We start from the raw sequence: 16420 nt of genomic DNA on the forward strand, positions 1-16420 counted from the left end.
TAAGGTTAAAGGGGAATTAAGGTTGGGGTATGATAGATGGCGGCAATCATTAAAATGGAAAGGTGTGCATCTTATATACACTGGTCAAGGGAGGCCTGGAGCGGGAGGAATAAAATGGAGCTAGTAGAAGGCCGGCATGACAGGGGGATAAGGGTACAGCAAGGGTTAAAATGGAAGTTGTTTAGAAAGTTGGTGAGATGGGGATTGGATGGAAAGTGTAGAGAGGGGAGTGGTTTAGATTATTTAGGGGGCAGGAGGGGTGTCCCGGGCAACATTGCAGGGAGAATTTGAGAAGAAGAAGGAGTTTCCCACCCACCCTCCCTGTATATGTGTGTTTTGCTTGCGTTAATGTGATTTAATTTCAGGTGGTATAATAGATCACGTCGTGGCAGCGGACAACTGGTGGTGGTGGTGGTCTTTGATGGTGGTAACTAACCCAGGAGATGGAAGTGTGGGGGGACCCAATGGTTATGGGCCCCTCTTGGTGTGTACAGTTAACATGGATTAGCTGAAAATGGTAATGGTGACACTGCGGGTAACGAGTTGTCTTTGGGCTGATGTTATCACGGCCGTAGGCCTATTACGATAGAAGGCCCGCAGTATAGAAGTGGAACAGAATTTATGTTGGAAAGTGCCGTCATTGACCATCGGGGGGAGAAATTGACATTTGATTTTGTTACGTTAAAATGTTACATATATTTTATATATATTTTATATTGGTTAATAAAAAGGCTGCTATGGCCTGTTTTACTCCAACAAAGTGTTGTTTCTTCACTATAGGTAAGGTTAAAGGGGAATTAAGGTTGGGGTATGATAGATGGCGGCAGTCATTAAAATGGAAAGGTGTGCATCTTATATACACTGGTCATGAAACCCATAACTCCAAAGCTTCTCCGCAACTCTACTCTCCGCCATAATGTCGCAGTTCCAATAAAAATCGCAGATCGCCGCCATTACTAGTAAAAAAAAAAAATTGACAATAAAAATGCCATAAAACTATCCCCTATTTTGTAGATGCTATAACTTTTGCGCAAACCAATCAATATACGCTTATTGCGATTTTTTTTACCAAAAGTATGTAGAAGAATACATAGTCTAAACTGAGGAAAAAAAAAACATTTTTATATATTTTTGGGGGATATTTATTATAGCAAAAAGTAAAAAATATTTCGTTTTTTTTCAAAATTGTTGTTCCTTTTTGTTTATAGCGCAAAATATAAAAAATGCAGAGGTGATCAAATACCACCAAAAGAAAGCTCTATTTGTGGGAAAAAAAGGACGTCAATTTTGTTTGGGTGCAACGTCGCACAACAGCGCAATTGTCAGTTAAAGCCACGCAGTGCCGAATCGCAAAAAGTGCTTTGGTCAGGAAGGGGGTAAATTCTTCCGGGGCTGAAGCGGTAAATTTGTGCTGAAGATAAGTGCAGTTTTTGTTGTTTACTTGTGCTGGCGTTAAGCTATTTTCGTTTGCTGCTAAAAGCACAATTTTCTCTGCCTTGAATAAAATAAAGACTTTTTATGTTTATGAGAAATGGCATTGCATGTGATCTCCTAGCGCTATCACAGTAGCTATCACCCCTTAACTTTACGGTGGAAAAAAAAGGTACTTAGGGGTTGATTTACTAACGGCAAATCCACTTTGCACTACAAGTGCACTGCAAGTGCACTTGGAAGTGCAGTCTCTTTAGATTTGAGGAGAAGATCTGAAATTAGGGGAAGCTCTGCTGATTTTATCATCTAATGCATGTCCCCCTCAGATCTACAGTGACTGCACTTTCAAGTGCACTTGTAGCGCAAAGTGTATTTGCCTTTAGTAAATAAACCCCAGGATCTTTTACTTTTTGCTATAATAAATATCCCACATTTTGTCTGTCACGAGCGATCGCATATTTTCATTGCATGTCCCCCTCAGATCTACAGCGACTGCACTTCCAAGTGCACTTCCAAGTGCACTTGCAGTGCACTAGTAGTGCAAAGTAGATTTGCCTTTAGTAAATAAACCCCTTATGCCGCGTACACACGGTCGGACTTTTCATCTACAAAAGTCCGATGGACGCCGACGGACCAAATCTGGCGGACAATCTGATCGTGTGTGGGCTTCCCTGGACTTTTCCAGCCACAAATCTGACGGACTTTAGATTTGGAACATGTTTCAAATCTTTACGTCGTAACTCCGCCGGACCCAGAAATCCGTTCGTCTGTATGCTAGTCCAATGGACAAAAACCCACGCTAGGGCAGCTATTGGCTACTGGCTATCAACTTCCTTATTTTAGTCCGGTGTACGTCATCACGTACGAATCCGTCCTACTTTTGTGTGATCGTATGTAGGCAAGTCCGTTCGTTAGAAAGTCCGCTGCAAGTCCGACAAAAGTCCGCCAAAAGTCAGTCGTAAGTCTGTCGGACTTCAAGTGTTATGCCGCATACACACGGTTGGACTTTTCGGCTACAAAAGTCCGACAGCCCGTCCGACAGACTTTCGATGGACTTTTGGCGGACTTGCGACGGACTTTCTAACGATCGGACTTGCCTACATACGATCACACAAAAGTAGGACGGATTCGTACGTGATAACGTACACTGGACTAAAATAAGGAAGTTGATAGCCAGTAGCCAATAGCTGCCCTAGCGTGGGTTTTTGTCCGTCGGACTAGCATACAGACGAGCGGATTTCTGGGTCCGGCAGAGTTACGACGTAAAGATTTGAAACATGTTCCAAATCTAAAGTCCGTCAGATTTGTGGCTGGAAAAGTCAGCCGAAAGTCCGGGGAAGCCTACACACGATCGGATTGTCCGCCGGATTTGGTCCGTCTGCGTCTGTCGTTCTTTTGTAGACGAAAAGTCCGACTGTGTGTACGCGGCATTAGTGTCAGTGTGTGGGTTTTTTTTTTTTTTTTAATAACAAACATGAAATGCCCTGTACACACGAGCGGAATGTCCGACAGAAAAAGGGAAAACGATCATCTGTATGCTGTTCCGATGCACCAAAAACTACGCATGCTCTGAAGCAAGTTCGAGACGGAACCTATTGGCTACTGGCTATTGAACTTCCTTTTTCTAGTCCCGTCGTAAGTGTTGTACGTCACCTCGTTCTGGACGGTCGGACTTTGGGTTGACCGTGTGCAGGCAAGAGCGCTTGAATGGAATTCCGTTGGAGTTCCGTCGGAGGAACCTTCGGATTTAATTCCGACGGCAAAACCGGTCGTGTGTACGCGGCATTATACTTACCTGCTCTGTGCACTGGTATTGCACAGTGTGCCCCTGAACCTCCTCTTCTGGCGTCTCCCACTAGTGCTCTTGGCTCTTCTTGTCTGTGCTTCACCATAGGAAGCCGCTTCCTATAGACATCTATAGTGCAGCTCAACCCTGCACTCCACCCTCTGCTCACTGAATTTGATTGACAGCAACAGCAACCAATGGCTCCCACTGCTGCCTCTCTGTCCTGTGAATGCAGGGAGAGTGGAAAGAGCTGCTACAGATCGGCACAGTGCTGGATTGAGTGAGGAATCAAGTAAGTATTTAGGAGGGGGAGGTGAGAACAAATACTGGGACAGCCCATCCCGCCTACTCCACAGTCCAGCACTCCAGTGAGCGCTGGAGGGGCAGAGCAGAGAACCGCTGACTGACAGTCATGACTCTCTGCTCAGAGTGGAGGGGGAGAACTAAGGGATTAGTAGTGTTTAACACTGCAAAGCCTGTGGGGGACAGATTCAGCATTGGATCGATACTGCAGCCACCTAGGTGAGTATTATGCCGCGTACACACGAGACTTTACGGCAGACTTTGCCCGGACTTTTCGACTGACTTTCTGAATGAACGGACTTGCCTACACACAATCAACCAAAGTCCGTCTTATTCGTACGTGATGACGTACGACCGGACTAAAATAAGGAAGTTCATAGCCAGTAGCCAATAGCTGCCCTAGCGTGGCTTTTTGTCCGTTGAACTAGCATACAGACGAGCGGACTTTTCGACCGGACTCGAGTCCGTCGGATAGATTTGAAACATGACACATGAAACATGTTTCAAATCTACGTCCGTCCAACTTTTGAGAAAACAAAGTCCGCTGGAGCCCACACACGATCGAATTGTCCGACGAAATCCCGTCCACCGGGCAAAGTCTGCCGTAAAGTCCGCTCGTGTGTACGCGGCATAAATGTTTTTTTTTTTTTAAGTTCATACTGTACTTCTCTTTTAATATCTTTTTGCAAGTGAGGTCTCAAAACTGGACACAATATTCTAAATGAGGTCTAACTAAACATGATGGTTTGGCCCCCACAGAACCCTGATCTCACCATCATTGGGTCTGGTCTGTCTGGGATTTCATGAAGAGACAGAAAGATCTGAGGCAGCCTACATCCACAGAAGATCTCTGCTTAGTTCTCCAAGATGTTTGGAACAACCTGCTGAGTTCCCCAATTGGAAAACAAACAGCAAGAAAAACTTGATAACTTGATGAAAGGTCATAACTCTTCTCCACACTATCCAGAAGTCTGGGCAGGAGCTCCACTTTGGGCACATTAATAGATTGTTTGCTTTTCAAATTTAAGCAGATTTGCAGATAGATAAATAAATTGGTTGCTTGTTAAATAAACCTGCCAATAATTTGACTTTTAATTCTGAAGTGGAAAACAAAAATGAAAGCTTAGTGGTCCCTGAAGAGATCAGACTGTTGTAATGGTGTATATAACCAAAAGTATTACAGTGGCCACTTCAAGAGGTTATTTCTAGCTGGAGTAATTGTCATGGTTGACATACTCCATTGTTGCACTTTTGTAAACAATGTTTACTTTTAAAAAATTATATATATATATAATAATAATAATAATAAAAATGTTTTTGATGTTAAATTTCAGCCAATGTTTTCATTTAATTTGCACTGGATGTCATGCCTTTTTGATTTAATTAAAAATAAAAAAAAAACTTGTGTACTCGCGATGTATAATGCTACATTTTTGCGTGTCCGCTGCTGGTGGAATAATGTCAACTTTCTGTGGGTCCTATGTGGGTGGAATAAGACCCCTCTCTGAGGCTAGTATTGCACCCCTTTCTGTGGGTCTTCTGTGGGTTGAATTAGGCTCTCGGTGGGTGGAATGCCCCTTTTTGATGGTTTGAATAGGCCCCTCTTTCTGGTACCGCACTGGTTACCGCCACCAAAAGGGTAATGTTAACCACTTCCGAACCAGCCGCCGCAGTTTTACTGGGCAAATTCTGAGCAAATGGACGTTACCTTGCCTCGCTTTTCCTTTTGGCCACTAGGGGCATGCACGTGCGCCCGTAGCGTGTGCCCGGAGCCGATGCGAGTGCCCGGTGGGCGCGATGACCACCTGGGACCCGCGATCGCTCGTGATAGACAAAATGTGGGATATTTATTAAAGCAAAAAGTAATAGATTCTGGAGTTTATTTACTAAAGGCAAATCAACTTTGCACTACAAGTGCACTTGAAAGTGCAGTGACTGCAGATCTGAGGGGGATATGCAAGGAAGATAAAAAACAGTATTTTTGCTTGCACATGATTGGATGATAAAATCAGCAGAGCTTCCCCTCATTTCACAACTTTCCCTCAGATCTACAGCGATCTACAGCGACTATACTTACAAGTGCACTGGCAGTGCACTTGTAGTGCAAAGTGGATTTGCCTTTAGTAAATAACCCCTACTGTGTTTTTTTCAAAATTGTCGCTCTTCTTTTGTTTATAGCGCAAAAAATAAAAACCACAGAAGTGATCAAATACCACCAAAAGAAAGCTCTATTTGAGGGAAAAAAAGGACGTCAATTTTGTTTGGGTACAACGTCGCATGACCGTGCAATTGTCAGTTAAAGCGACGCAGTGCGGTATCGCAAAAAATGGCCTGGTCATTGAGCAGCCAAATCTTCCGGGGCTGAAGTGGTTAAATACCACACCTTTTATTAGTTCCTGTTTCGTTTGTGAATTGGACTTAACAGGTTATCGCATGATTTTTTGCAATATTTACCATCATTTTTTTCCCCCCCGTTGTGTACAACAAAATCTTCTTTTTTTTTTTTTAAATGAATTGGACTTTACGACATGCAATAATGTATGCAAATGAGTAACTTGATACCCTTACCGCATGCAGTAAAGCTTAGTGAATTTAGATACAAAATTGTTACACATTTTTACATGTGCCCAATATCCTAAACATCTTCTGAGAAACATACAGTTATGGGGGCTGCCACAGCTGACCTCCTTATAAAAATGCTAGTTGCCCAGGCCTCTGGCATTTGTACTCTCTGAGTCAATGACCCGGAACAAGTATTCTCATCAAAAAACCCATAGAATGTAAATTTTTATATGCTTGTTATGAGCTGGCAAGCTGGTCAGCATGAGAATTAGGCACCATGCACACTAGCGTTTTATAAAAGCTCAAAAAATGCTAGAAAAAAAAGCTGGATAAAAAATGATGATAATAGCGTTTTTTGTGGGGGCTTCTAGTAGTGTTTTAGTAGCTTTTAGAAGCATTAGTATTTTATTAGCGTTTTTAGAGTACAGGAGCTTTTTAGTAGTGTTTAGAAGTGTTCAGTGTTTTTTCTGCTGGAAAAACGCTCCAAAAAACTCTATAAAAACAATTTTTTTTTCTGCTCCTGGACGGTGAAGCTCAAAAATGCTAATAGCCTAATGTAGTGTGCATGGACACATAGAATAACACTATTTAGCTACTAGGAGCAGAAACAAAATGCTAATAATAGCTTCTAGGCTTCTAGCCTTTGCAGGATGAATAATCAGCACAGTATATCACATGGGGTTTAGAAAAGCTTTGAGAAGAGAATGAGGAAGACAATTATCTAGTTTCACAATTAGCAATAATGGCTAGGCCAGTACCATTTTTTTAATTTTTCCAGAAATAATATGAGGAGCTCAGGGGCTCTAAATGACTAAGGCTCCATTCACACTAGCGCGTTTTTTGATGCATTTTGCATTTTGCAGAAATGCATGGGAATTTTTTAACATAGGTTCCTATGGAACATGTTCACATGTTCACATGCCTTTTTGTACCTCTGCATTTTTGGAAAGGGTCAGGGACTTTTTTTCATGCAAAATGCAGCGTTTTGCATGTATTACAATTCAATGGACCAGCATCAAAAACGCATGTGCACCGTTTTTGCAGCATTTTTACAGCGTTTTTGATGCGTTTTTGCCGTTTTTTTTTTTTTTTAAACCGTAAAAAAAAAAAAAACCGCAAAACGCGGCAAAAACGCTGTAAAAATGCTACAAAAACACTGCTCAAAAACGTGGCAAGCATGACAAAAAAAACTCCAAAAACGCTCAAAAGCAACATGCATAGGTGTGAATCGAGCCTTAGGCCTGGTTCACACTTATGCATTTTTTTAGTACGTTTTTCATTTTGCAGAAACTCAATACAGTACATTTAACATGGTTTCCTATGGGTCACATTCACATCTGTGCATTTTATGGAAAGGACCAGGGACTTTTTTCTGTTTTTTGGTTCCGTAGACTTCAATGGATCAAAAACGTGAATTGAAAAACGCAAAATGCACCTGAAATATGCAAACTGCAACCTGCATAGGTGTGAACCAAAAGTTGCATGCGTTTATTGATCAGTTGCAGGCAGCCAGCTGCAGCCGCTGATCAGTGTATTCTGAAAGCAGCCAGCAAAGCTGTCAGAACACAGTAACCTGAGAGGGGGGGGGGGGGATTCCTCCATCCACCTCATTTGTGTGTGGTGTGTATGTCCCTTTCCTCCAATCAGATATCAGAGAATGCTGTGTTCTAGCTCTGCAGTATGACATCAGCTCTGTGTGTGACATCAGATCCCCACCCCTGCTGCTATAGCATAGAAAAGTCCTTTGATCTGTGATTTTAGAATGATCTACGGAAGAAATAGCAGCAGATAACCAGGTACAACTTATGAAGGACGAGTTTCATTTCTGTTTAGCACCTGGGGGTAGTCACTTCACCAGGTAGATGTAAGTGTTAACAACCAAGACAAATACTGCTGCTGAAGGCAGTGAGCCACTTATATGAGCAGGCCATCCTTGGGGAAATCTATACAGGTCTATGCTCAGGTATAAACATTACATATGCAAAATACTTCAACCAAGCCAACATAAATGAATGAATGCATGTTCTTTTAATGAAGTTTTCCCACTGCAGCCACACAGCCCCACGCTGTTACACAGCAGTCTACACGTGCTGCAACCACTTCCATCCCTGTCCCCTGCTGGCTGGCCTTGCAGAAAGAGAGCATACTGAAAGTATTGCACCTGCAGGTATGGGAGGAAGGGACCCCAGGGGACAAGGACAGCGATTGGCTGCGGACTAAGCCTCACACTGTCCATGCTCTGATCAAATTTTATTGATTCTTGATGAACCAGAAACAATTGGGTGGTCCTCATAGCACTGCTCCAACGACATCTTCCAACTGTTGGCCAAACAATGGCTGCATCCAATCAAACAGTTTATGTGACTATAACCAGACTAAAGCTAGGTTCACACTAGCTTGCAATGTACGTTCTGTTTGCAGGTGCAGAAATTGCATTGATTCCTGCACCCCCAACCACCCGCAGCCACATCGCACTGCTCTTGAGAGAAGCGCGGGCTCCCATTCATTCTGAGCGACACCCCCACGCATCTCAGTCTGCAGAGCAGTCGCGGGAACTTTGTTTTTTTTGCCATGCGGTTTCCCTGCTGCCACTTTTTAAAAGGTTGCATGCACATTTTTGGTGCGGTTCACACGGCAAAGCAGCCCATTCAAATGAATGGGCTGCTGTGCCCGAGCAAACGTGGGATGCATGGCCCGCACTAGTGGAATCCTACGCTAAGACAGGATCTCACTGAAAACTCTACTCCTGTTGTGGAAAAATACTAAAAATTTGACTTGTTACCTCAGTGTTGGCTTTTGGAAAAAAAAGAAATGAACCAATCAGACAAGCAAGGAATGAAACTTCTTGGGACATTCTGTACAATATATTGCAAGGAAGCAACATTAGATTTTTTTTTACTTTTTAGAAATGTATGGTTTGTGATGTAAAGATGATTAATACTTTTTAATAACTTTCTAACCCAACACCACCAAAATGTATATAGATTTTGATATGTCAGTTTTTGTTGCGGTCCATGTCTCCATTTTGGGAGACTTCTCCTTCCTGTTTATTTGACTGGTGTCACACTCCCCTAAACAGGGTCACAAGCAGCAATACAAAAAAAAAAAATCATAGTACAGTGAAGAAAGTTTAGAACCTCTGTCAGGTTTTTACTCTTGTCTTAGTTCCCGCAGGGGGATATATACTCTTGTCTCCTCTGCAGGAGTGTGTAAAAGAGAACAGGATTAGAAGTATGTAGCTTCTAAAGCCTTACAAACACATCTCCATTGAGACACAAGCAGTGTTTAAAAACAAAAGTTCTAAACCTTCTGCATACTGTTCAAAACAAAACATGCTTGTGGCTGGAGTGGGGCCTCAACATGGCTAATGTAGCTATAGTAGGTCATTTTGTTTTGGTTTTTTTTTGTTTTTTTTTAAAGTGAGGATTTACTTTCAAGAGGAACTGCAGTCTGCTCACATAATTTGTAATTGAAATGTCTTTGCCATTCTGAAGCTTCCCTCCAACCACTTTGCATATTATTTTATATATACTGTGATTCTGTACTTGCCAAATATGCTGCGGAAATCTCCCCCCACTAAGTCGGGCTGCAGCCATTTTAACTGTGGGCAGCTGAAGCTGCTGCCTGTTCATTTCCTGGATTTACACAGACACACAGAGGCACAAATTCAGCTCTGCAGCTCTCATTGGCCCTCTTATGACTCACCCCCCCCCCCTTCCTGGCAAACTCTTACAAAACTGAGAGAGGGAGCTGTGCATGATGTCATAAGCCTAGGATTTTTATCAGACAAGAAACAGGAAGTAGGCTGTATAAGGTATTTACTGGCAGAAAAAAAAAAAGTTTTACTATCCAAAGTTAAAACAACAAGGGCAGAAATATAGTATATATTAATATTAATATATGGAAAGATGAAAAAATGACTGAAGGTCCACTTTAAAGCGGGGGTTCACCTATCTATGGTTTTTTTTTTTTTGAGTTCATTCACAAACTTTTCTTCTCAGCATTACATACTCACATATTGTGTGTAATATGTCCGCCTGTGTCAGATTTCGTCGGAAAGAATAACTTATATTATTCACTGCAGGCGGTTTCCATCTTCATTGTGGGCATTTGAAGCCCACAAGCATTTATTTCCTGGATGTGGTGAATGCTGTGCTCCCAGCATTCACCACTCGTTCCCGCACATGCTCAGTGGCATCCTGGGAAGCCTGAGACTAGCTCCCAGGAGTCTGGGAGAGGCTAGAAACACGCCTACTCCCACGGGAGGAGAACCAGGAAGTGCAAAGAAGAATAGAAAAATAAAAGGTAATTACTGCGATTTAAAAAGAGAAAAAAAGGTTCCCCAGTGGGGTTTTTAGGCAGCACAAAGGGAGGTAGTAGGCCAATGTATGTAAAAATAAATTTTATTATACAAAAATAGCTTCAACACATTGGTTAAAAAATGAGCTCCAATACAGAGTGTTTACAATCTCATGGCACTCAGCACATGCAATATAGGCACGTTTTCATAATAATATTATGTATATATTGACAGTATTAGAGATGTGGAACTGACGCGTTTCGACCTATAAGTTCCAGGTCTTCTTCAAAGGTCAATCTGCCAATGATGAGTGTCCTATGCGAGAGGCTTTCTGTACGAGAGGTCCCCTTAAAAACAAAGGATTGCCTGTTCGTTTTCCCCTAGAGATCCCATGACACCACCGCTGCAGCCTCCAATCCCAGGGGAAGGTCCCAAGGATGGGGCTTACGAGAGATCACACAATGAAGCGCCCCCTAACTGTGGCACAGACTTCGTGGCCAGTCAGGTGGGGAGAACACCTAATGAACAAGTGGAGATAACATGTAAAAACCGCACTGTGTAGCCCTATGCGCTTGCAATCATTTGTGACCTGACCCGGGATTGGTCACAACTTTGAACTGGGCTCAATAGACGCCCGTCCAAGTTGACATTTAGCAAGTAGAGTGAGACTGCTAGAGAGGCCACCAACCAGACAGAAAGATTCGATTTAAATTTTTTTAAACGGCATGTCAGCATCTAGGCAAGGAAGAGAATACATACAGATATTGTTCAAAATTTGGGTGGAACCCCGCTTTAAGTACGACTTTGTTGACATTCTCCTACAGACCTCATCACGACTTTCTTGCAGCACAAACAGCGTCCCTTGCTGACTGATTTCCTTCTGCAACTGCTATTCTAGTTTACATCCTTTTCTGTTGTCTCTACTTCATTATTTTGCAAAAGCATAATAGAGAAGGCAAGTGACAGAACACTTTTTTTTCATATATAAATTCTCTAATGGCATTCTCAAGGGTCACCCTTGATCTGACTGACATATTAACTACCGCTTGCATTTTATTGTTTAAAGGTACTTACTACATCCAGTAGGAAAATGGCTGCAGGTTTTCCTGACAGTGTCAGTGGAGCGAGGCTAGAAGTAAATTATTTTTCTGGTTGCTGCAGGCTTTTGGTGTGTGGAGGAAGGAAGAGCGGGGGTGTGTGAGAGGCGGAGGTATAAGTGTAATATTTAGCAATACAGAAAAGTTAATGGCCGTGTGAAAAAACTTCCCATATTGTACAACATTTGAAATGCATTTTGCTGAGTTTACCTTCCAATATGGAAGTCAGATTGCTGTTAGTCGGGGACCATGATGACTGAATAATCTTGATTGATCATACGGTAGATGAGATTTTGTTCATTGGTTTACAGTTACAGAAATTTGCCATTAAAGAAGTGGGGATAGGGGTGCAGAGGTGAGCTGTGGATGGGAGAGTAGGGGTGAGTTGAGGTGGGGGAGAGGAGTGATGGACGCTGAACGAAAAGGGCACAGTTGAACTGTGGGCGAAGGGGTGTATAGGTAAGCAGTAAACAGGGTGGATGCAGAAGTGAGCTGTGCACAGAGGGGGTGCAGAGGGTGATCTGTGTATGGGTGTGCAGAGGTAATCTGTGTATGGGTGTGCAGAGGTGATCTGTGTATGGGTGTGCAGAGGTGATCTGTGTATGGGTGTGCAGAGGTAATCTGTGTATGGGTGTGCAGAGGTAATCTGTGTATGGGTGTGCAGAGGTGATCTGTGTATGGGTGTGCAGAGGTGATCTGTGTATGGGTGTGCAGAGGTGATCTGTGTATGGGTGTGCAGAGGTGAGCTGTGTATGGGTGTGCAGAGGGGAGCTGTGCACAGAGGGGGTGCAGAGGTGATCTGTGTATGGGTGTGCAGAGGTGATCTGTGTATGGGTGTGCAGAGGTGATCTGTGTATGGGTGTGCAGAGGTGATCTGTGTATGGGTGTGCAGAGGTGAGCTGTGCACAGAGGGGGTGCAGAGGTGATCTATGTATGGGTGTGCAGAGGTGATCTGTGTATGGGTGTGCAGAGGTGAGCTGTGCACAGAGGGGGTGCAGAGGTGATCTGTGTATGGGTGTGCAGAGGTGATCTGTGTATGGGTGTGCAGAGGTGATCTGTGTATGGGTGTGCAGAGGTGAGCTGTGCACAGAGGGGGTGCAGAGGTGATCTGTGTATGGGTGTGCAGAGGTGATCTGTGTATGGGTGTGCAGAGGTGAGCTGTGCACAGAGGGGGTGCAGAGGTGATCTGTGTATGGGTATGCAGAGGTGATCTGTGTATGGGTGTGCAGAGGTGATCTGTGTATGGGTGTGCAGAGGTGATCTGTGTATGGGTGTGCAGAGGTGAGCTGTGCACAGAGGGGGTGCAGAGGTGATCTGTGTATGGGTATGCAGAGGTGATCTGTGTATGGGTGTGCAGAGGTGATCTGTGTATGGGTGTGCAGAGGTGAGCTGTGCACAGAGGGGGTGCAGAGGTGATCTGTGCATGGGTGTGCAGAGGTGATCTGTGCATGGGTGTGCAGAAGTGAGCTGTGCACAGAGGGTGTGCAGAGGTGACCTGTGCATCAGTGTGCAGAGGTGATCTGTGCATGGGTGTGCAGAGGTGATCTGCGTATGGGTGTGCAGAGGTGTTCTGTGTATGGGTGTGCAGAAGTGAGCTGTGCACAGAGGGTGTGCACAGGTGATCTGTGTATGGCTGTGCAGAGGTGATCTGTGTATGGGTGTGCAGAGGTGATCTGTGTATGGGTGTGCAGAGGTGATCTGTGTATGGGTGTGCAGAGGTGATCTGTGTATGGGTGTGCAGAGGTGATATGTGTATGGGTGTGCAGAAGTGATCTGTGTATGGGTGTGCAGAAGTGAGCTGTGCACAGAGGGTGTGCAGAGGTGATCTGTGCATGGGTGGGCAGAGGTGATCTGTGTATGGGTGTGCTGAGGTGATCTGTGCATGGGTGTGCAGAGGTGATCTGTGTATGGGTGTGCAGAGGTGATCTGTGCATGGGTGTGCAGAGGTGGTCTGTGTATGGGTGTGCAGAGGTGGTCTGTGTATGGGTGTGCAGAGGTGATCTGTATATGGATGTGCAGAAGTGAGCTGTGCACAGAGGGTGTGCAGAGGTGATCTGTGCATGGGTGTGCAGAGGTGATCTGTGTATGGGTGTGCAGAGGTGATCTGTGTATGCGTGTGCAGAGGTGATCTGTGTATGGATGTGCAGAAGTGAGCTGTGCACAGAGGGTGTGCAGAGGTGATCTGTGCATGGGTGTGCAGAGGTGATCTGTGTATGGGTGTGCAGAAGTGAGCTGTGCACAGAGGGTGTCCAGAGGTGATCTGTGCATGGGTGTGCAGAGGTGATCTGTGTATGGGTGTGCAGAGGTGATCTGTGTATGGGTGTGCAGAGGTGATCTGTGCATGGATGTGCAGAGGTGATCTGTGAATGGGTATGCAGAGGTGATCTGTGCATGGGTGTGCAGAGGTGATCTGTGTATGGGTGTGCAGAGGTGATCTGTGTATGGGTGTGCAGAGGTGATCTGTGCATGGATGTGCAGAGGTGATGTGTGTGGGTATGCAGAGGTGATCTGTGCATGGATGTGCAGAGGTGATCTGTGCATGGATGTGCAGAGGTGATCTGTGCATGGGTGTGCAGAGGTTATCTGCGTATGGGTGTGCAGAGGTGATCTGCGTATGGGTGTGCAGAGGTGATCTGCGTATGGGTGTGCAGAGGTGATCTGTGGGGGGTGCAGAGAGGAGCTGTGGATGAGGGGGTGCAGAGGTGAGCCGTGGGGGTGTGTGAAGACAAGCTGTGAATGGGGGAGTACAAAGGTGAACTGTAGAATGGGGTGTGGAGGTGAGCTGGAAAGAGGTAAGTCGTGGACAAGGGAGGTGAGCTGTGGATAGAGGAGGTGCAGAGGTGAGCTAAGGATGGGGGGGCAGAGATGAGCTGTTGATAGGGGTGCAGTGGTGAGCTGTGGAGAGCTGTGGATGGGGGGGGGGGGTAGGTACAGAAGTGAATTGTGGATTGGGGAGTGTATAGGTGAGCTGTGGTTCGGGTGCAGAGGGGCAAGCTGTGGATGGGGGTGCAGTGTGGAGCTGGAGTGGAGGGGAGAAATAGTAAGCTGTGGATAGGGGGTGCAGAGGTGAACCGTGAACGGGGTTTGCAGAGGTGAGCAGGGGGTGTTTGGGAGATGGGGAGGGGATAAAGACAAAAGTGCTCAAGGGAGGGTGGTTGGGTTTCTGCACATTCTTTTGTCAAAAGCCCCGGGGGTAATACTGGCTTTTCCTTAGCTGTGACAACACTTTGGCTGCTGGAGGAAATGCACACCTGTAATCCAGTGGTTGTGGTAAAGGCGGTGGACAGGGGGTGTAGAGGGGAGCTGTGAACAGGGGTACACAGGCAACAGAAAAATGATGGGGTTTTTACCCTTCTCTATGCTATTCAAAAATGAAAAAAAAAAAAGTTTTGGCCATTCGGTAGATAAGGCTGAATTTAGAGCGCTTCCCCTCTCCTTCTAACTAGTTGCTGGGTTAGTTTAAATAATAACTATTTTAAATATCCCAATCACATATCTAAATCTTGGCACATGATGCACCAGGTCTCAAGCCTTCTATCTTCCTTTCTTGCAGAGGAGGAAGGCCCTTCATTGGGATTTATGTAGCTTACTGCTAAATGTGGACACTTTAAGCAGAGTGAAGCTATCACAAAGAAATGACTGGCTAGTTTGGGAACAAAGTAAGTACGGTATGAGTATGCAGTCAGAGCTGGTGCAAAGATTTTTGACACCCCAGACGAAACCTCATTTTGCTGCCCCCCCCCCCCCCCCCCATTGGCCCTGCCCCTGAATCTACCCCCTTTTCCCCAGCATCGGTGTGAAAGGAGCCGGCACTAGAGGAAGCATGAAGCTGCAGTAGAGAGCACTGATCATAGAGGCACGCAGGGGATGTTTGCTTCCGTTCCATCAGGACATGTCCTCCAGTGCTGCGCTTCTATAATGACACTTCAGAGCGGCTGCCTGAATAACATGTATCCCCTGCATCCCCCCCTAGATGTGCACGCTTTATCCCAGCAGCGCCCACTAGAGGTTATAACATTTATTACAGAGGTATTTATAATATAGCACCGGAAACTTACATAGCGTGGAGACAAAGAGTAGGGAAACCAGCGGACAGGCACCCTAGGCAGCATTGCACCCTAGGCAGCTGCCTAGTTTGCCTAGTGGTAGCACCAGCCCTGTATGCAGTATCTCACAAAAGTGAGTACACCCCTCACATTTTTGTAAATATTTTACTATATCTTTCCATGTTACAACACTGATGAAATGACACTTTGCTACAATGTAAAGTAGTGAGTATACAGTTCCCCTGCTGTCCCCTCAAAATAACTCAACACAGCCATTAGTGTCTAAACCGCTGGCAACAAAAGTGAGTACACCCCTAAGTGAAAATGTCCAAATTGGGCCCAATTAGCCATTTTCCCTCCCCAGTGTCATGTGACTTGTTATGCCCCGTACACACGGTCGGACTTTGTTCGGAAATTCCGACAACAAAATCCTAGGATTTTTTCTGACGGATGTTGGCTCAAACTTGTCTTGCATACACACGGTCACACAAAGTTGTCGGAAAATCCGATCGTTCTAAACGCGGTGACGTAAAACGCGTACGTCGGGACTATAAACGGGGCAGTGGCCAATAGCTTTCATCTCTTTATTTATTCTGAGCATGCGTGGCACTTTGTCCGTCGGATTTGTGTACACACGATTGGAATTTCCGACAACGGATTTTGTTGTCGGAAAATTTTATATCCTGCTCTCAAACTTTGTGTGTCAGAAAATCCGATGGAAAATGTGTGATGGAGCCTACACACGGTCGGAATTTCCGACAACAAGGTCCTATCACACATTTTCCGTCGGAAAATCCGACCGTGTGTACGGGGCATTAGTGTTACAAGGTCTCAGGTGTGTTAAATTTGGTGTTATCGCTCTCACTCTCATACTGGTCACTGGAAGATCAACATG

General features: G+C 44.9%; 1 protein-coding gene across 2 annotated transcripts in view; it reads right to left on the minus strand.

Moving 5' to 3' along the window:
* The window catches only part of FGR (FGR proto-oncogene, Src family tyrosine kinase), a 196684-nt gene that overhangs the window by 148881 nt on the left and 31383 nt on the right, over positions 1-16420 (minus strand). Inside the window, exon 1 of one of the 2 annotated variants that reach the window (XM_073616190.1) lies at positions 11457-11572. The exons of the other annotated variant lie outside the window; for it this stretch is intronic. The gene's annotated coding sequence lies outside the window, so the exon portion shown is untranslated. Of the gene's footprint in view, positions 1-11456; positions 11573-16420 lie in introns of those variants that run through there. 2 annotated transcript variants of the gene reach the window in all.

This window comes from Aquarana catesbeiana, linkage group LG02, assembly GCF_042186555.1.
Source record: "Aquarana catesbeiana isolate 2022-GZ linkage group LG02, ASM4218655v1, whole genome shotgun sequence".
Classification (NCBI taxonomy): domain Eukaryota; kingdom Metazoa; phylum Chordata; class Amphibia; order Anura; family Ranidae; genus Aquarana; species Aquarana catesbeiana.